The sequence below is a fragment of the Carcharodon carcharias genome, chromosome 20 (assembly GCF_017639515.1).
Source record: "Carcharodon carcharias isolate sCarCar2 chromosome 20, sCarCar2.pri, whole genome shotgun sequence".
Taxonomy (NCBI): Eukaryota; Metazoa; Chordata; class Chondrichthyes; order Lamniformes; family Lamnidae; genus Carcharodon; species Carcharodon carcharias.
In genome coordinates this window covers 34,693,948-34,714,272 of record NC_054486.1, presented here as the reverse complement: position 1 = coordinate 34,714,272, position 20,325 = coordinate 34,693,948, and the positions used below count along the sequence as shown (strand labels likewise).

At 48.2% G+C, this 20,325-nt stretch overlaps 1 protein-coding gene across 1 annotated transcript in view; it reads right to left on the bottom strand.

The window, feature by feature from the left end:
• The window catches only part of LOC121292208 (enhancer of rudimentary homolog), a 49,367-nt gene that overhangs the window by 20,631 nt on the left and 8,411 nt on the right, over nt 1-20,325 (bottom strand). The gene's annotated exons all lie outside the window — the stretch shown is intronic.

Genomic DNA, 20,325 nt, shown 5'->3' with positions numbered 1-20,325 from the left:
AGATCAAGCAACTCAAGACTGGGCATCCATGAGGCACTGTGGGCCATCTGCAGCAGCAGGATTGTACTCAAACACAATCTGTAACTTTGTGGCCCGGCATATCCCCCACTCACCCATTACCATCAATCCAGGGGATCAACCCTGGCTCAATGAAGGTGCAGGAGGGCATGCCAGGAGCAGCACAACGCATATCTTAAAATGAGGTGTCAACCTGGTGAAGCTACAACACAGGACTACTTGCATGCCAAACAGCATAAGCAGCAAGTGATAGACAGGGCTAAGTGATCACATAACCAACGGATCTGATCTAAGCTCTGCAGGCCTGCCACAGCCAGTCGTGAATGGTGGTGGAAAAATAAACAACTCACTGGAGGAGGCGGCTCCACGAATATCCCCATCCTCAGTGATGAGGAACCCAGCACATCAGTGCAAAAGGTAAGGCTGAAGCATTTGCTACAATCTTCAGCCTGAAGTGCCGAGTGGATGATCCATTTCGGCCTCCTCTGTAGTCCCAGCATCACAGATGCCTGCCTTCAGCCAATTCAATTCACTCCACATAATATCAAAAAACAGCTGAAGGCACTGGATACTGCAAAGGCTATGGGCCCTGACAATATTCCGACAATAGTACTGAAGACTTGTGCTTCAGGACTTGCTGCGCCCCTACCCGAGCTGTTCCAGTACAGCTGCAACAATGGCAGCTACCCGGCCATGTGGAAAATTGTCCAGGTATGTCCTGTACACAAAAAGCAGGACAAATCCAACCCAGCCGATTACTGCTCCATCAGTCTACTCTCCATCATCAGTAAAGTAATGGAAGGAGTCATCAACAGTGCTCTTAAGAGGCACTTGCTTAGCAATAACCTGCTTGCTGACACTCATTTTGGGTTCCGCCAGGGCCACTCAGCTCCTGACCTCATTACAGCCTTGGATCAAACATGGACAAAAGAGCTGAACTCCAGAGGTCAGGTGAGACTGAATGCCCTTGACATCAAGGCTGCATTTGACAGAGTGTGGCATCAAGGAGCCCTAGCAAAACTGGAGTCAATAGGAATCAGGGGCAAAACACTCCACTGGTTGGAGTTATATCTAGCAAAAAGGAAGATGGTTGTGGTTGTTGGAGGTCGGTCATCTCAGTTCCAGGACATCACTGCAGGAGTTCCTCAGGGCAGTGTCCTCAGCCCAAACATCTTCAGCTGTTTCATCAATAACCTTCCTTCCATCATAAGGCCAGAAGTTGGGCTGTTCACTGATGATTGCACCATTCGTGACTTCTCAGATAATGAAGCTGTCCATATCCAAAAATAGCAAGACCTGGACAATATCCAGGTTTGGGCTCACAAGCGGCAAATAACATTCATGCCACACACGTGTCAGGCAATGACCATCTCCAACAGAAGCTAATCCAACCATTGCCCCTTGATGTTCAATGGCATTACCATCACTGAATCCCCCACTATCAACATCCTGGGGGCTACCATTGACCAGAAACTGAACTGGACTAGCCATATAAATACTGTGGCTACAAGAGCCAGTCATGGGCTAGGAATCGTGAGACGAGTAACCCCCTCCTGACTCCCCAAAGCCAATCTGCCATTTACAAAGCACAAGTCAAGAGTGTGATGGAATACCCCCCACTTGTCTGGATGAGTGCATCTCCCACTACACTCAAGAAGCTGGACACCATCCAGGACAAAGCAGTCCACTTGATTGGCACCACATCCACAAACATTCACTCCCTCCACCACCAATGCACAGTAGCAGCAGTGTGCACCATCTACAAGATGCACTGCAAGAATTCATCAAGACTCCTTCAACAGCACCTTCCAAACCCACAACCACTACCATCTAGAAGGACAAGAGCAGCAGATAGATGGGAACAGCGCCACCTGGAAGTTCCCCTTCAAGTCACTCACTATCCTGACTTGGAAATATATTGCCATTCCTTCACTGTCGCTGGGTCAAAATCCTGGAACTCCCTTCCTAACAGCATTCCATACACCATATGGACTGCGGCGGTTCAAGAAGGCAGTTCACCACCACCTTCTCAAGGGCAACTAGGGATGGACAATAAATGCTGGCCTAGCCAGCGAAGCCCACATCCCATGAATAAATATATATAAAAATACCTTGTGATGAAACACATTTTTGAAATGTGCAAGCACTGTATCTTTCTATTTCTGTTGGACTGCTGTAACAAACATATCTTTTTAATTTCTGCTGGATGGTGAATTAAAATTACAATGGCTGCAGTTTAAAGGACATGTCAACTAGAACAGGATGAGTGACGCATACAATGTTGCAGTCCTGGAACAGTGTGCCACAAAAGACAGGATGGTGCCGGAAAGGAGTCCTGGACCAAGGGAACTGCCTGACAACAGCATTTTACTTGGCTCCTGATCAGGTGACCAGGTTTTTGTGTGAGGGCAGAGCAACAGAAAACTCCTGGTTTGCAAAGAGAAAACATCTAAAATCTCTCTTCCTCATATCTCTATAACATGCTCTCTCTCTCTGAGGAAACCACTATAAAAGGAAAAGGGGGAAACCACTGTTAGAGACATTGAAAAGCAAGTTCTCAACCAGTGAACTACAGACTGAAAGTGCTGGAAGATCACCTCATGTCATCAACAAGAACTGAAAGGAATTTGGAAGACATCGATTCCTGTACTCCGGATTGGTGCTATTGAACTGTTTTATCCCACCCTTAAAATCCATGTTTTATGTGTCTCGTGTTTGTGTGTGTGCGCGCGCGCGTGTACTTATATATAGGGATTTAAGAAGGGGGCAGGGTTTAAGTTATAGTGTTAGAAGTTGACAGTTCATATTTCTTTCTTTTGCCACTAAAGACAATTTGTTCAATAAACACTTATTTACTTAAGTTTACAAACTTGGTGCTCGCGTTCTGTTAACCTAAATTAAAGTTAGGTGGAACTGGGGCAATCTGGTGGTTTGGTCAAACTTTTCACATTTGTTGCGGTTCAGGAAACAGTGGGGCTTGATATTGTAGTGCACTATCCCCAGTGAGTCTTAACAGGGACAAATCAAAAGTACGTCACGGTCCTCTGGAGAATTATCCTCAGAGGTAAAATTTTCATTTACCCTCTCTTGGCTGTGAATGCCTCAGTCCCTTGTTCTGGTAACTTTTCAGTACTTCCAAGTTAATCTGCTGGTTGCTTTCTTTGGCACAAGACTCTGTGAGGCTCATTGTAGATTCTTCCACTAGTTTCAAAATAGGCAATCCTCCCTCACACATTTCAAACTGAGATTAAGCCTCACCTGCATTCCACACAGTCAATGATGAAGTTAGTGGCTTACTCCGCTTACATTGCAGATCTAACTGTCATTTACTTTGATCATCTTCCCTCAGTGAGCTGTAAACCACATCAGGTCCAAACTGCAACTAAACACCCTCTCAGCAAACACCAAGACAAATTGAAACCAGAGAACCTTCCTAAGCGTCACCCAACTCCATGACGATGTTGCTTGCTCTGGGTTGTCCTCAAACTGATCTTTAGTTTAATTATTCCTCATATATAATTTTTTTTAATCTGATAAATTAAATAGGCTTTATAACATTTATGGGTTTATTGAATGCTTTTAAACCAATTTAGCTCTAACTTGCAAAACAAAAACATCTCTCTGGAATGGCCTTCTTTGCAAACATTGCAGACATCACATCTCCAGCTGTTTAGCGAAGTAATAAGTCTCATTTATTCTGACATTATTAAACAAACACGGGTCACCTTTTGAACTGCCATTTCTTGATACCTTTTAACAATCTAAAGCCCAGCACATTAATTACTTTACCCTTTACAACTTTAATCTTCTCAGAACTAAAAAACCTGTGAAATATTAATATGAACCAGGGACTAGATATTCACAATCCCAATGCCCTCCTCATTTTTCCTATCAAAATGTATCACTTCACACTGCTTACTTTAAATTTCATCTGTCACATGCTCACCCATACCACCAGCTTATGTCCTCTTGAAGTCTATCATTATCCTCCTCATAGTCACAATACTACCAAGTTTTGTATCATTGAAATATGCCCAAGTCTAGGTCATGAATATATCAAAGAAAGCAGTGGCTCTAGTACCAATCTCTGGGAGCCCTACTATATTCTTTCCTCTAGTCCAAAAAACAATCAACCTTTCATGTCACACAGCCACCTTTGTATCAATGCTGCCACTGTTCCTTCTATTCCATGGGCTTCAACTTTGCTGACAAGCCTGTTATATAGCACTTTATCAAACACCTTTTGGAAGTCCAAGTACACCAAATCAGCTGTGTTACCCTCATCAACCCTCTCTGTTACCTCATCAAAAAACTCAATTAAATTAAACATGATTTACCTTTAGCAAATCTGTGCTGGCTTTCTTTAATTAATCCACATTTGTGTTTAAAGATTTGCTGGGGCTTAGTTCCATAGACCTAGGACATCCCAAGAACTCATTCAGTGGGGAGGCTAAACAAAGTCAGAAGGAGGACAACAGGGTCATCCTACATCAAACCATTGAGTGTTGGCTCTGGCTGGGTGGATGGGCAGGCCTCATTTTAAGAATTACCTGGAAAAACTCAGCAGGTCTGGCAGCATCGGCAGAGAAGAAAAGAGTTGACGTTTCGAGTCCTCATGACCCTTCGACACTAGTTCTGTCGAAGGGTCACGAAGACTCGAAACGTCAACTCTTTTCTTCTCCGCCAATGCTGCCAGACCTGCTGAGTTTTTCCAGGTAATTCTGTTTTTGTTTTGGATTTCCAGCATCCGCAGTTTTTTTGTTTTTATTTTTAGGCCTCATTTTAATCTCACCCAAAAGACATTGCAGCACTCCTGCATTATTTCCCTAGACTATCAGCCTTGTTAGAGGGTTCAAGCCTCTAGGTAATCATGGCTACCAAAAATATTACTATGTACAGTGCCAGAAGTATACCATGATAGAAATCCCATTATCTCACAGATCCCTTGTGCCTGGCACCTGCAGTTTAGAATGGTCTCTAGATGGCAGTGTCAACACCCCAATCATTCACTGATTAATCCTACGTTGCCACTGAAATGGTTACCATTACAGATGAACATACAACGCTTGAAAGGATTAACTCCACATGAGCAATCAGAGGGGAACAACTCACTGCCTTAACTGAAATCTTAAGAGCAATTTTGAGGCATAAGCATTATTATTTAAGCTCACTGCTCCTCCCTCAAGATTAGTTTTTAGCCACGACAAAAACACCTCCTCTAGGCCTGCAGCTGGAATCAATCTGGTATTTATTTTTCTATGTTATCATAAAGCTTCACCCATGTCGTTATTAATAATCTCCCAGACATAACTCTGGAAGGATATAGAATCACATTACAGGAGGCCATGTGGTCTTTCATGCCTGTGCTGATTCCTTGATTAGAGCTATTCCATTTGTTCTACGTTCCAGCCTTTCACGCATAGCCTTATGAATTTTAAATGTGTCCTTTGGTTTCTGAACCTCAGGCCAGTGAAAACAGTTTCTCCCCATCAACTCCATTAAGGTCCCTCATAATTGTGAATGCCTCTTTTAAGTCTCCCCTAAACCTTCTCTGCTCTAAAGAGAACAGTTCCAGCTTTTCCAGTGTCTCCACATGACTCAAGTCCATCAGCCCTGATACCATTCTAGTAAATCTCCTCAGTCTCTCTCCAAGTCCCTGACATCCTTCATAAAGTGTGATATCCAGAATTGGATTGCTGGCCTGGAGAGGGACCATCGTACACCTAGCCTCACTGCGCCAAGCCAGACAAAAGGATAGAGGAGGAGGCAGACCATGAATCGGAATTATAAGTACAATAAAGTTAACTTACATGAATAGTGCATAAAAATAAAAAAGATGTACAAAGATCTTATAGCACAGAAACAGGCCATTGAGTCAAATGGTTGATGGCGGTGTTCATTGTTCACACAAGGTTCCTCCCACCTCACTTAATTATACACCATCAGTAGAATCTTTTCCCATATGACTTTATCTAGATTCCTTTATATGTATGTATGCTATTCATCTTAATTACTTCATGTGGTAGTGACAGACTGGGTAGAGGTTTCTCCAGAATTCCTCAGTGGATTTATTTAGCACCTAGCATATATTTATGGCTCCAAGTTTTGGTCTCCCCACAAGTGAGGATCTTTTCTGTGCCTACCCATAAAACACCTTCATAAATTTTAGAAACCTCTATTTGATCACTTCTTCACAAAGGAATGAGAGTGTTGGATAGTACTAGAGAAGGAAGAAACACCATATTAGACGGGAGCAGACTAAGAGTGACTATGAGGAATACAAAGATAGGTTTAAAATACATGTACATAAATATACAAATTCTGATGAATAAGGCTGGTGAGCTACGAGCACAAATACCTGTGTGGGAATATGAGGTTGTGGAATTATTGGAAACGGTAATTAAAAATAGTGAGGACTGGTCACGTAATATCATGGATTACAGAGTGTTCAGAAAAAGCAGGAAAGGGAAAAAGAGATGTGGGTGGCAGCAGCGATCAGAGAAGGTAAAAGCAAACTATTGTGGGATGCTGGAATTCCGAAATAAAAACAAAGTGCTGGAAACACCCAGCAGTTCTGGCAGCATTGGTGGAGAGAGAAACAAAGCAAACATTTAATTGAATATCTCAATTTGGAGAGAGAGGGAGAGAGAGAGAGAGAGCGTGCGCGAGGGGGCAGAGAGAGAGAGAGCGTGAGGGGGCAGAGAGAGAGAGAGAGAGCACGCGCGAGGGGGCGGAGAGGGAGAGAGAGAGCGCGAGGGGGCGGAGAGAGAGAGAGAGCGCGAGGGGGCGGAGAGAGAGCACATGAGGGGACGGAGAGAGAGAGAGAGAGAGAGCGCGAGGGGACGGAGAGAGAGAGCGTGAGGGGACGGAGAGAGAGAGAGAGAGAGAGCGCGCGAGGGGGCGGAGAGAGAGAGCACAAGGGGGCGGAGAGAGAGAGAGGGCGAGGGGCGGACAGAGAGAGAGCACGCGAGGGGGTGAGAGAGAGAGAGAGCACGCGAGGGGGCGGAGAGAGAGAGAGAGCGCGAGGAGGCGGAGAGAGAGCGCGAGGGGGCGGAGAGAGAGAGAGAGCGCGAGGGGGCGGAGAGAGAGAGAGAGCGCGAGGGGGCGGAGAGAGAGAGAGAGCGCGAGGGGGCGGAGAGAGAGAGAGAGCGCGAGGGGGCGGAGAGAGAGAGAGAGCGCGAGGGGGCGGAGAGAGAGAGAGAGCGCGAGGGGGCGGAGAGAGAGAGAGAGCGCGAGGGGGCGGAGAGAGAGAGAGAGCGCGAGGGGGCGGAGAGAGAGAGAGAGCGCGAGGGGGCGGAGAGAGAGAGAGAGCGCGAGGGGGCGGAGAGAGAGAGAGAGCGCGAGGGGGCGGAGAGAGAGAGAGCGCGAGGGGGCGGAGAGAGAGAGAGAGCGCGAGGGGGCGGAGAGAGAGAGAGAGCGCGAGGGGGCGGAGAGAGAGAGAGAGCGCGAGGGGGCGGAGAGAGAGAGAGAGCGCGAGGGGGCGGAGAGAGAGAGAGAGCGCGAGGGGGCGGAGAGAGAGAGAGAGCGCGAGGGGGCGGAGAGAGAGAGAGAGCGCGAGGGGGCGGAGAGAGAGAGAGAGCGCGAGGGGGCGGAGAGAGAGAGAGAGCGCGAGGGGGCGGAGAGAGAGAGAGAGCGCGAGGGGGCGGAGAGAGAAAGAGAGCGCGAGGGGGCGGAGAGAGAGAGCGCGAGGGGGCGGAGAGAGAGAGAGAGCGCGAGGGGGCGGAGAGAGAGAGAGAGCGCGAGGGGGCGGAGAGAGAGAGAGCGCGCGAGGGGGCGGAGAGAGAGAGAGAGCGCGAGGGGGCGGAGAGAGAGAGCGCGAGGGGGCGGAAAGAGAGAGAGAGCGCGAGGGGGCGGAGAGAGAGAGAGAGCGCGAGGGGGCGGAGAGAGAGAGAGAGCGCGAGGGGGCGGAGAGAGAGAGAGAGCGCGAGGGGGCGGAGAGAGAGAGAGAGCGCGAGGGGGCGGAGAGAGAGAGAGAGCGCGAGGGGGCGGAGAGAGAGAGAGAGCGCGAGGGGGCGGAGAGAGAGAGAGCGCTAGGGGGCAGAGAGAGAGAGAGAGCGCGAGGGGGCGGAGAGAAAGAGAGAGCGCGAGGGGGCGGAGAGAGAGAGAGAGCGCGAGGGGGCGGAGAGAGAGAGAGAGCGCGAGGGGGCGGAGAGAGAGAGCGCGAGGGGGCGGAGAGAGAGAGAGAGCGCGAGGGGGCGGAGAGAGAGAGAGCGCGAGGGGGCGGAGAGAGAGAGAGCGCGAGGGGGCGGAGAGAGAGAGAGAGCGCGAGGGGGCGGAGAGAGAGAGAGAGCGCGAGGGGGCGGAGAGAGAGAGAGAGCGCGAGGGGGCGGAGAGAGAGAGAGCGCGAGGGGGCGGAGAGAGAGAGAGAGCGCGAGGGGGCGGAGAGAGAGAGAGAGCGCGAGGGGGCGGAGAGAGAGAGAGAGCGCGAGGGGGCGGAGAGAGAGAGAGCGCGAGGGGGCGGAGAGAGAGAGAGCGCGAGGGGGCGGAGAGAGAGAGAGCGCGAGGGGGCGGAGAGAGAGAGAGCGCGAGGGGGCGGAGAGAGAGAGAGCGCGAGGGGGCGGAGAGAGAGAGAGAGCGCGAGGGGGCGGAGAGAGAGAGAGAGCGCGAGGGGGCGGAGAGAGAGAGAGCACGAGGGGGCGGAGAGAGAGAGCGCGAGGGGGCGGAGAGAGAGAGAGCGCGAGGGGGCGGAGAGAGAGAGAGCGCGAGGGGGCGGAGAGAGAGCGAGCGCGAGGGGGCGGAGAGAGAGCGAGCGCGAGGGGGCGGAGAGAGAGAGAGCGCGAGGGGGCGGAGAGAGAGAGAGCGCGAGGGGGCGGAGAGAGAGAGAGAGAGCGCGAGGGGGCGGAGAGAGAGAGAGAGAGAGCGCGAGGGGGCGGAGAGAGAGAGAGAGCGCAAGGGGGCGGGGAGAGAGAGAGAGCGCGAGGGGGCGGAGAGAGAGAGCGCGAGGGGGCGGAGCGAGAGAGAGCGCGAGGGGGCGGAGAGAGAGAGAGCGCGAGGGGGCGGAGAGAGAGAGAGCGTGAGGGGGCGGAGAGAGAGAGAGCGTGAGGGGGCGGAGAGAGAGAGAGCGTGAGGGGGCGGAGAGAGAGCGCGAGGGGGCGAGAGAGAGAGAGAGCACGCGAGGGGGCGAGAGAGAGAGAGAGAGAGCGCGAGGGGGCGGAGAGAGAGAGCGCGAGGGGGCGGAGAGAGAGCGCGAGGGGGCGGAGAGAGAGCGCGAGGGGGCGGAGAGAGAGAGAGAGAGCACGAGGGGGCGGAGAGAGAGAGAGAGCACGAGGGGGCGGAGAGAGAGAGAGAGCGTGAGGGGGCGGAGAGAGAGAGAGAGCGTGAGGGGGCGGAGAGAGAGAGAGAGCGTGAGGGGGCGGAGAGAGAGCGCGAGGGGGCGAGAGAGAGAGAGCACGCGAGGGGGCGAGAGAGAGAGAGAGCACGAGGGGGCGGAGAGAGAGAGCACGAGGGGGCGGAGAGAGAGAGCGCGAGGGGGCGGAGAGAGAGAGCGCGAGGGGGCGGAGAGAGAGAGCGCGAGGGGGCGGAGAGAGAGAGCGCGAGGGGGCGGAGAGAGAGAGCGCGAGGGGGCGGAGAGAGAGAGCGCGAGGGGGCGGAGAGAGAGCGCGAGGGGGCGGAGAGAGAGAGCGCGAGGGGGCGGAGAGAGAGCGCGAGGGGGCGGAGAGAGAGCGCGAGGGGGCGGAGAGAGAGCGCGAGGGGGCGGAGAGAGAGAGAGCGCGAGGGGGCGGAGAGAGAGAGCGCGAGGGGGCGGAGAGAGAGAGAGCGCGAGGGGGCGGAGAGAGAGAGAGCGCGAGGGGGCGGAGAGAGAGCGCGAGGGGGCGGAGAGAGAGAGCGCGAGGGGGCGGAGAGAGAGAGAGCGCGAGGGGGCGGAGAGAGAGAGAGCGCGAGGGGGCGGAGAGAGAGAGAGCGCGAGGGGGCGGAGAGAGAGAGAGCACGAGGGGGCGGAGAGAGAGAGAGCGCGAGGGGGCGGAGAGAGAGAGAGCGCGAGGGGGCGGAGAGAGAGAGAGCGCGAGGGGGCGGAGAGAGAGAGAGCGCGAGGGGGCGGAGAGAGAGAGAGCGCGAGGGGGCGGAGAGAGAGAGAGCGCGAGGGGGCGGAGAGAGAGAGAGCGCGAGGGGGCGGAGAGAGAGAGCGCGCGAGGGGGCGGAGAGAGAGGGGGGGCGGAGAGAGAGAGGGGGGGGCGAAGAGAGAGAGAGTGCACAAGGGGCCACAGAGAGAGACAGAGCGCGCGCGAGGGTGCACAGAGAGAGAGACAGAGCGCACGCGAGGGGGCACAGAGAGACAGACAGAGCGCGCACGAGGGGGCACAGAGAGAGAGTCAGAGTGCGCGCGAGAGGGCACAGAGAGACAGAGCGTGCAAGAGGGGGCGCAGAGAGAGAGCGCGTGCGAGGGGGCAGAAAGAGAGAGGGAGCTCGCACAAGGGGGCAGACAGAGAGAGAGCGCGCAAGAGGGGGCAGACAGAGAGAGAGAGCGCGCGAGGGGGCAGACAGAGAGAAAGAGCGCGCGAGGAGGCAGACAGAGAGAGAGAGAGCGCGCGAGGGGGCAGACAGAGAGAGAGAGCGCGCGAGGGGGCAGACAGAGAGAGAGAGAGCATGCGAGGGGGCAGACAGAGAGAGAGCGCGCGAGGGGGCAGACAGACAGAGAGAGAGAGAGCCCGCACGCGAGGGGGCAGACAGAGAGAGAGAGCGCGCGAGCACGAGGGGGGCAGGCAGACGGGGGGGCAGAGGGGGAGCAGACAGAGAGAGAGAGAGAGAGAGAGAGGGCGGACAGAGAGAGAGGGCGGTCAGAGAGAGAGAGAGAGAGAGAGAGAGAGAGAGAGGGGGGCCGGACGGAAAGAGAGCAAGGGGAGCCGGACGGAAAGAGAGAGAGGGGGGCCGGACGGAAAGAGAGAGAAGGGGGCCGGATGGAAAGAGAGAGAGAAGGGGGCCGGACAGAAAGAGAGAGAGGGCGAGGGGCAGGGGGGCAGATAGAGAGGCGGGGGGCAGACAGAGAGGGAGAGGGGCAGGGGGGCACACAGAGAGAGAGAGAAATTCCCCAGACTCACTCTCTGGACGACTAACATTCACTCCATTCGATGTCCCAGAAAAGATGGCAGCAAAGAATATATTGGAGAGGACAGGGGCGATGACACAGCCCTGGTTCACAATGCTTGTACGTCCAAGGGGTTACTCACCACAATCAGCAACTCTGGCTGTCATTCCACAGTGAAATTGCTACATCAAATTTACAACTCGAAGGACATTCAAGTTTGTCTAAAGTTTTCACACCTCTTTATTTAACATGTTAAAGGCCTACAAAACTGGAGTTTCATCTCTTGTTCACATCATTTCTCTTGTATCTGCAGAAGGGTTGGGTCATGTCACAAGTGTCTCTGCCTTTCCTGAACCCACTTTGACTTTCTGGCAGTACATGCTCTGCTATGTGGCTCACCATTCTGTTGAGCAGAACTTTTGCTTGAATCTTACAACTTTCACAAGCAGCAAAATTTCTCTTGAGGTTGCTACACAAAGTTTTGTTCATTTCCCATGTACATGAGTACTATCATGGCATCTTTGAACTGAGAAATGATTTGTTGATCCCATATTCTGTGACATAAGCGTGAGAGCTTGATGGCCAGCTGGGGTCCCCCAGATTTGTAAATTTCTCCTGGGGTCCTATCCAAGTGGAGCTTTCCTCCATGACACAGGATTTGCTGTCCAGATTTTCACATTTGGGCCAGTCTTCTGGTAGCTTGTCTACAACTACCCCACTTACAGTGTTTAAGTGGTTAAGCACAATCCTAAAGCGCTCAGCCTACTGCTCTTTGATAACTGTCCTGTCCATCAGATTCCCCATCAGCAATAAGAACAGGTGAGTAGCCGCATGAGGGAGGACCAGACACAGTCTTCAGGGCTTTATAGAAATTCCTCATGTCGTACGGATCAGCACTGGCTTGAAACTCTGGCTTGTTTGGCCCATCTTGCATCCTACATAACTTTTGTTGCAGGTTCCTTTTGCTTTCCTGGAGTGATTTCTTCATAGTTGATGTATCTTTGTTTCCCAGCCAGGCTGCATTTTTCTCCTGTAGCAGTTCCTTAATTTTATCATTCCCAGGATATCACTGGCAGCTTCCAGAACTGTTGATTTGAAGGCTGACTATGTCACTTTAATGTCACTTGAGTTTACTTTGGAGGACAGCAGTTCCTCAAGTTGGAAGTACTTAACATTCTCCGGGGGCCAGTTTCCATGCACTTAGCTTTCTTGGGGGTTTAATACATGCTCGCCTTCTTTTCAGTGAGATCGATAATAAATTTAGTAACATTCTGTGGTCCATGTAGAGCACTCTGCTCCTCTCAATCCTACTGATCATAACATCTTCTATGTTACTCTGTTGCATGATTGGATCTTGGGTGCATCCAAGTGTTTTTGTAGTTGGCCTTCTGTCTAAAGATGGTGTTGGTGATTGACATATTGCAGCAAGTGCAAAGACTCAGGAGAAGCATTCAATTGTTGGTGCACATCCCCACATTTTGATTCCCCAGGACACTATCACAGGCTTGGTGATCAGCTCCTACCATTGCATTGAAGTTCCGATCACAATGAGTTTGTCCTCCTGTGCAGTATTTGCAATAGTTCTGTTCAGGTTCTCATAGAATGTCCTTAATATCCTCAGGGTTAGTCATTGTTGGAGTGTCTGCGTTGATGATTGTCACATACTTATTATTCACAAGAGGTAGGTGTGGAGTCACGAGGTGATCGGTTACGCCCCTAGGGACAGTATCCAGGCTTTTAGCGATGTCAGACTTGATAGCAAAGCCAATAGCCTACCTCTCACTCTATGGCTTGTCTATCCTGAGGAATGAATAGCCTCTTGATAGCTCTGTTAGCTGGCCCTCTCTCACCAGGCAGGTTTTACTTAAAGCAATCTAAATAGTACACGGCTTTTGTATTCTTGCCAAAGTGGGCAAGTTGACATTTTCCCAGAATATATTCCATCTGCCAAGGTTTTGCCCACTTAATCTAACTATAATCTCTTTGTAGGCTCTACCTCCTCTTGACAACTTACTTTTTTACCTGTTCTGGTGTCATAGGCAAATTTAACTACTATACATTTGGTGCATTCATCCAGGTCATTGACATATATTGTAAATAGTTGAGGCCCCAACACTGATCCTTGTGGCATTCCAAAGTCAATATTGTATCATGACCAGCCAACCAGAGCAGTTCTGTGCTGGGGTCAGGAGCTGTTGGTTCTATCAAGTAGTTGTACACTCCAAGAAGCTAAATACATTCTTGTTCCTCCTTTTTGTCTCGCCCACAATGTACTGTAGCGTGTAGGTGAATGCTAAAGGAGTGCCTTTTGGGATGTCTGTGAAGGAGTCAGTAAGGAACAAGAAACACTTGTGCAAGCTGATTACAGCAGAGATGGATTGTGGTTGACCAGCCTCACTCTCTCGGGCTTTTACATCTGTTCCCAATGGCTTGCCAAGTCAAGACGACTGGAGATGTGGTCGACTATGGTGGATGACCTGCAGCATCTTCTGCACCCATACCAATGAACTTTACAGCCACTCACACAGCTATACTGTGATACTTTCTATACCATGAAAAGAATACCATTTCCTCTGCTACATCTATTAAAGCAGCTTTTATTGTGCACTTGGAAAAGAGTGGTTGGAGATAGGCATTCTCCCTCAAATGTGGACACCAGCCGCATACTAACCTCACCTAGTTTGGCCTGCGATCTGAGTTACCCGGGTGTGGCCACCGCTGCCAAGCACAAGCAGCTATGTAGATCCAGAAGATGAGAGCTGGGTGAGTGTCGAGGATAATGTGCAGTTATCCATCCAGCTATAAAGTAGGATGAAGCTGACTTCTACAGAAGGGACACATTCTGACACACACCCCACACTCACAGTAACTTGTATTAATATAACACAGTTAACATAGTAAAACATCCCAAGGCACTTCACAGGTGCAATATCAGATAAAATTTGACCGAAGCCACAAAAGGAGGTATTATCTCAGGTGAGAAAAAGCTTGGACGAAAAGAAATAGGTTTTTAAGGATTGTCTTAAAAAGGAGGGGGAGGTGGAGAGGTTTAGGTAAGGAATTCCATAGCTTAGGGCCAGGCAGTTGAAGACATGGGCACCAACGTTGAGATGAAGGAAATCAGGGATGCGCAAGATTAATATTTCAAATGTCAGATACCAGCGAACTCCAGAGAAAAGTTTCCAAGTGCTTTGCTAAATCACTTTAATCTCGAGGTTACCTTAGAGTCTTAATGTCCTCCTGTGGACTAGACAGGCTGGTTTTAATTCAGGTTTGGGTCAGGTTCTGTGCTGGAAGTGTTGACACTTAATGAACCAGAAACAAACATTGGAAGCAGTCAGTAGATCAGGAAGTATCTGGACAGAAAGGTGCAAGTGTGTTAACATTTCAGATATAATCCTTTGTCATTATATAGAGTGAAGGATTATATGAAGATAAAGGGTTAGACTAGAAACGTTAACTTTGTTTTCTTTATCTATAGATGTTGTGTGCCCTGCTGGTTGTTTACAGTTTTTTCATTTCTTGTTTCCAATTATCTGCAATATTTTGGTGCTTTTTTGCTTTATTACTTGAAAAACCAGTCTTCTATGAAAGGAGGGGCAAAAAAAAGCATTTATTGCTTTTCATAGTCTCAAGATGTCCCAAAGTATTTTACAGCCAATTAAGAAATCTTGAAGTGATTCAGTTGTAACGTAGGAAACTTGCAGACAGCTCACAAGACTCCACAAATAGCAAAATAATACATTGTCAGAAAATCTGTTTAAGGAATAAGAACAGAACATGCTGCAAATACTCAGCATGTTTGTCAGCATTTGTAAAGAAAGAAGCAGAGTTAGCATTTGAGTTGATGACCATTCACCAGAATTGGAAAAAGTTAGAGATGTAACAAGAGATAGGGAAGGAGGTCAGGGGGAGAACAAAAGGGAAAGTCTGTGATTGGATGGAAGGCAGGAGAGATGAAATGTCAAAGGGATGACAGTGCAAGACAAAAAGGAAATGGTAATGCGACAAGGATGGAAATAAAAGATGGGTCTGGAGGAGATGTAAATGGAACAAGCATAATCATCAACAGCTGTCACCCAAAAGAAATGATGGCAAACATTATGATCGGAAATTATTGAACTTAATACTGAGCCCAGTAAGGTGCCTAATCTAAAGGCAAGTGGTCGTCCATTATGCTTTTGGCCTCCCAAGCATAGTGGAGACTGCATTGTGAGTGGTGAATACAGTACACTAAATTGCAAGTACCACCAGTACATTGCTCTTTCACCTGGAAGGAACGTTTGAGAATTTGGACGGTGGGAACAGAGGTGGTAAAAGGGCAGGTGTTGTATTTTCTGTGCCTGCACGGGAAGCTGCCATTCTTACTGAGGTTCTGTATCACACAGCACAAAACAAGTGATTCCTACTGCTTTCAGGCAATTACTGGTGGGGCTCTGTTTTGTTCCTAGGGTGTTTTTATTAGAACATCCAGGACTTTTGAGAACAGTGAGAAATTCATAGTACTTGCTGTAGGACAAATAGAGGTTGTATATTACCAAGAAAATAAGTATCTAAATGGGGTAGAGGGACAAAAGGATCTGGGAATACAAATACTCAAATCACAAAGTAGCAACCAAGGCCAAAATGGCCATTTTACTAAAAAAGCAAACCAAACACTGGGGTTTATTTCTCAAGGGATAGAATTGCAAAGTAAAGCAGTACTGCTAAACTTGTATCAAACACATTTGGAGTGCTGTTCGCAGCTCTGATCATGATATTATGTAAAAAGGTATAGAGACATTGGAGAGGATGCAAAATTATCTACAAGGCTGATACCAGAACTTTGGGGTCATCTGCATCAGGAAAGGATGAACAGGTTGGTTCTCTCTTTTGTCTCAAAAAGAGAGGGTGAGGGGTGACCTGACAGTAGTCTTTAAAACTGAGAGAGATTTTGATGGAATAGACACAGAGGAGTATTTTCACTTGTGCGGAAGAGCAACACTGGAGATCATCATTATTAGATACTCACCTAGAAATCCAACAGGAAATTCAGAAGAAACTGTTACCCAGAGAGTGGTGAGAAATAGATCTTGCTACCACAGGGAGTAGTTCAGGAGAACAGTATAGTTATGTTCAAAGGGGTAGTTTAGTTAAGGTTATGAGGGAGAAGGGAATAGAGGATTATGCGGAAGAGGAAGGATGGGAGGAGGCTTGGGTAGAGCATAAATGCCAGAATGGACTGGTTGGGCCAAATGGCCTGTTTCTCTGCTGAATGTTTGATGTACAGAATTGAAACGGTGTATTTAAGAAGTGTGTTGTATAACACTAATACATTTCAACAGCATGGTACTCCTGGAATCAAACAGCATGGTAGGAGGCCATTCAACCCATGTGTACAATGGATAGTTTTCAAAGAGCCAATCTGTTGACACATGGGTAAAAAAAGCTGTAACTACATTTACTGAGTTTTATGAACTAATGGTGTCTTTGTACAACACTAAGCAAGTTTGATCATCTTCAGTTTCTGTTCTTTGTAAAGAGATGACCTAACAGAGGTTTCTAAAATTATGAAGGGGTTTAAAGGATAGGTGTAGAAAAGATGTTTCCACTTATGGAGGAGACCAAAACTAGGGGCCAGAAATACAAGATAGGCACTAATAAATCCAATAAGGTATCCAATAAGAAACTTCTTTATCCAATCAGTCACTACCACGTGGAGTAATTGAGGCAAATAGAATAGATACACCTAAAATGAAGCTAGATAAACACATACGGGAAAAGGGAGAAGAAGACTATGTTGGTAGTGTTGAGATAAAGCTTGGTGGGAGGAGCTTCAGTGGACAATAAACAGTGGCGTTTCTTACTTTTTCCAGTTATGACGAAGGGCCTTTGACTTGAAAAATTGTCTCTTTCTCTTTCAACAGCTGCTGCCAGGCCTGATGTATTTCCAGCATTTTCTGTTTTTAATTCAGATTTTCAGGATCCAGAGTATTGTGCTCTTGCAGGAGTTGGTTGAAGAATAAATATTGGCTAAGACACAGTGTGGTGCCAATGCACTAACACATCCACACTGAAGAATCTAAGTTTTAGCAGCATTCAGACATAGATTCCCAAAATATTCTTTGAACTGTAGTGAGGGAATGCTGTTTAAATTTGGGTCACGAGTGCTTGAATGTTCCACAACTGCTGAAAGAATTTCTCTTCCTTCCCCACTTTTCTCCATTTGCAGTCAATTTCTGGTGTTCAGATTCTAAATATTATCAGGTGACACACCAATAACACAAGAACGTAAGAAATAGGAGTAGTCATCCATATAGCCCCTTGAATCTGCTCCATTCAGTAAGATTGTGGTTAAACCTTTGCATCAATCCATTTTCCCATCCTATCCCTAGATTCCCTTAATATCCAAATATCTCTTGAACTTGCTCATCGACTTGAGCATCCACAGCTCTCTAGGAAGAGAAATCCTACTGTTCACAACCCTCTGAGTGAAGAAATTTCTCAGAAGTTCTGAATGGCTGACTCCTTATCCCATGGCTGTGAGCCGGAGCTTTCCTTTTCTTTTTTTATTCATTTACGGGATGTAAGCATCACTGTCTAGGCCAGCATTTATTACCCATCCCTAAATACCCTAAAGAAGGTGGTGGTGTGCCACTTTCTTGAACTGCTGCAGTCCATGTAGTGTAGGTATACCCTCAGTGCTGTTAGGAAGGGAATTCCAGGATTTTGACCCAGCGACAGTTAAGGAATGGTGATATGGTTCCAAGTCAGGATGGTGTGTGACTTGGAGGGAGTTCCAGGCTCTCCAGCATCCATCCTATCTAGCCCTCCAAGAATTTTATACGTCCCACTGAAAACATATCTCATGCTTCTAAAGCCCAGAGAATAAAGATCCATTCTACTCAATCTCTCCTCATGGGGAAGCCCTCTCAACTCAAGAATCAATCTAGTGAACCTCTGTTGCACGCACGCTAAGGCAAGTATATCCTCTCTTAGGAACAAAGGCCAAAGCTGTAGACTGTGCTCCAGGTGTGGACTTGCCAAAGCCCTTTACAATTACAACAACATTTCCCTACTCTTACTTCAACCACCTGGCAATAAAGGCTAAGGTTCCATGTGCTTTCACAATTACTTGCTGTACACTAATGTTAACTTTCTAAGATTCATATAGAACACCACCCAATTCCCTCAATTTATTTTCCCCCACAGGATATGATCATTACTGGTTAGGCCATCCCTAATTGGCCTCGTGAAGGTGGTGGTGAGCCACATTCTTGAAACGCTGCAGTTCATCTGATATAGGTACCCACGGTGCTGTTAAGAAGGGAATTACAGGTGAAGGAACAGGATTATGATTCCAAGTTAGGGTGGTGTTCAACTTGGAGGGGAATCTGCAAATGGTGGTGTTCCCATGCATCTGCTGCCCTTGTCCTTCTAGGTGGTTGAGGTTAGGAGACTGGAAGGTGTTGTCAAAGGAGCCTTGGCAAGTTACTGCAATGCATCTTGTCGATGTTAGGCACTGCAGCCATTGTGCACCAGTGGTGAAGGGAGTGAACGTTAAAGATAGGGTGCCAATCAAACGGGCTGCTTTGTCCTGGATGGTGTCAAGCTTCTCGAGTGTTGTTGGAGCTGTATAATCCAGGCATGTGGAGAGTATTCCATCACATTCCTGACTTGTACCTTGTGGACAGGTTTTGGAGAGTCAGAAGGGGAGTTACTCACTACAGGATTCCCAGCCTTTGGTCTGCTCTCGTAGCCACAGTATTTAAATGGCTAGTCCAGTTAAGTTTCTTGTCAAAGGTAAAAACATATCTCATTCTTCTAAAGCCCAGAGAATATAGAACCATTCTACTCAATCTCTCCTCATGGGGAAGCCCTCTCAACTCAAGAACCAATCTAGTGAACCTCCGTTGCACCCACTCTAAGGCAAGTATACCCTCTCTTAGGAACAAAGGCCAAAGCTGTAGACTGTACTCCAGATGTGGTTGAAAGTGATTCAGCATTGGTAATGTTGCTGGATGTCATGGAGTGACGGTTAGATTCTTTCTTAGTGGAGATGGTCATCGACTGGCATTTGTGTGGCACCAATGTTACTTGTCACTTAGCCCAAGCCTAAATGTTGTCTAGGTCTTACTGCAAATGGACAAGGACTGCTTCACTACCCGAGGAGGGTCTGGTAACTGTGCAGTCATCAGCGAATATCCCCCCTTATGATGGACGGATGGATACAGACATCTGCTAGGCTCTTACCTTTTAGATAAATTCTGCTTTTCCAGTCTTCCTATGAAGGTAGATATTTTTACACTTTCCCATATTATACTGTCGCCCACATGGCCAGTCTTTGCAACCGGTGTCCTCACAGCTTGCTGATCCATCAAGCTTTGTATTGTCAGCAAACTTGAATATGTTACACTTGATCCCCTCATCCAAGTCATTCACATAGATTGTAAATAGCAGAGGCCACTAGTTAAAGCCTGCCATCCCAAAGATGACTCATTAATTGTATTTTCTTGTTTCCGCGCTACAACTCCCATCCCACAAGCCATAATCTTTTATGAGCACTAGTCATCTATTCACCAGATATAGCTTCCTGATCACCACGCATTTCAGATTTTCACAATTCACCAAACTACATAACATATGCAATGTTGGTGTAAAATGCAAGGGAGTTATACAACCCCACTGCTCGGAACCTTGACGTACTAATTCAGCAGAAGCTGTTTGACCAGGTTAGCTGGTAGAAATACAATTTATGAAATGGGAATGACTGGTGCAAACTGACACAATTGAAATTAAGGGGTCTCCCATTTAAGATTGAGACAAGGAGAATTTTTTTTCCACCAGAGGGTCATTAGTCTGTGGAATTCACTTCTCCAGAGAGCAATGGGGTCAATGTAAATTTTTAAAGCCAAGTTACATAGATTCTGGACTGACATGGGAGTCAAAGGGTATAGTGGATAGACTGGAAAGTAGAGGCCATATTCAGATCAGCCACGATCTTATTATATGGTGGAGGAGGCTCCAAGGGCCGAATGTCTACTCCTGCTCCTAATTCAAATGTTCATATGTAAATTCAGAGCATTAAAAAGATTGTTCCCTGCCAGTTCATTATCTGACTAATGGAGAAAGTTAACAGAGACAGTGAAGCATGAATTGTATTGTAAACAAAAAGAATGGCAACCAGCTTTTAAATAGTTTGAAATGTCCAAATGTTTCCGTACAAAATTAACTGTTTTAATACAACATTTTAATAACATTATTGAGATCAAGGTGCCTGAGATAAATATCAGTCAGGGCACTGA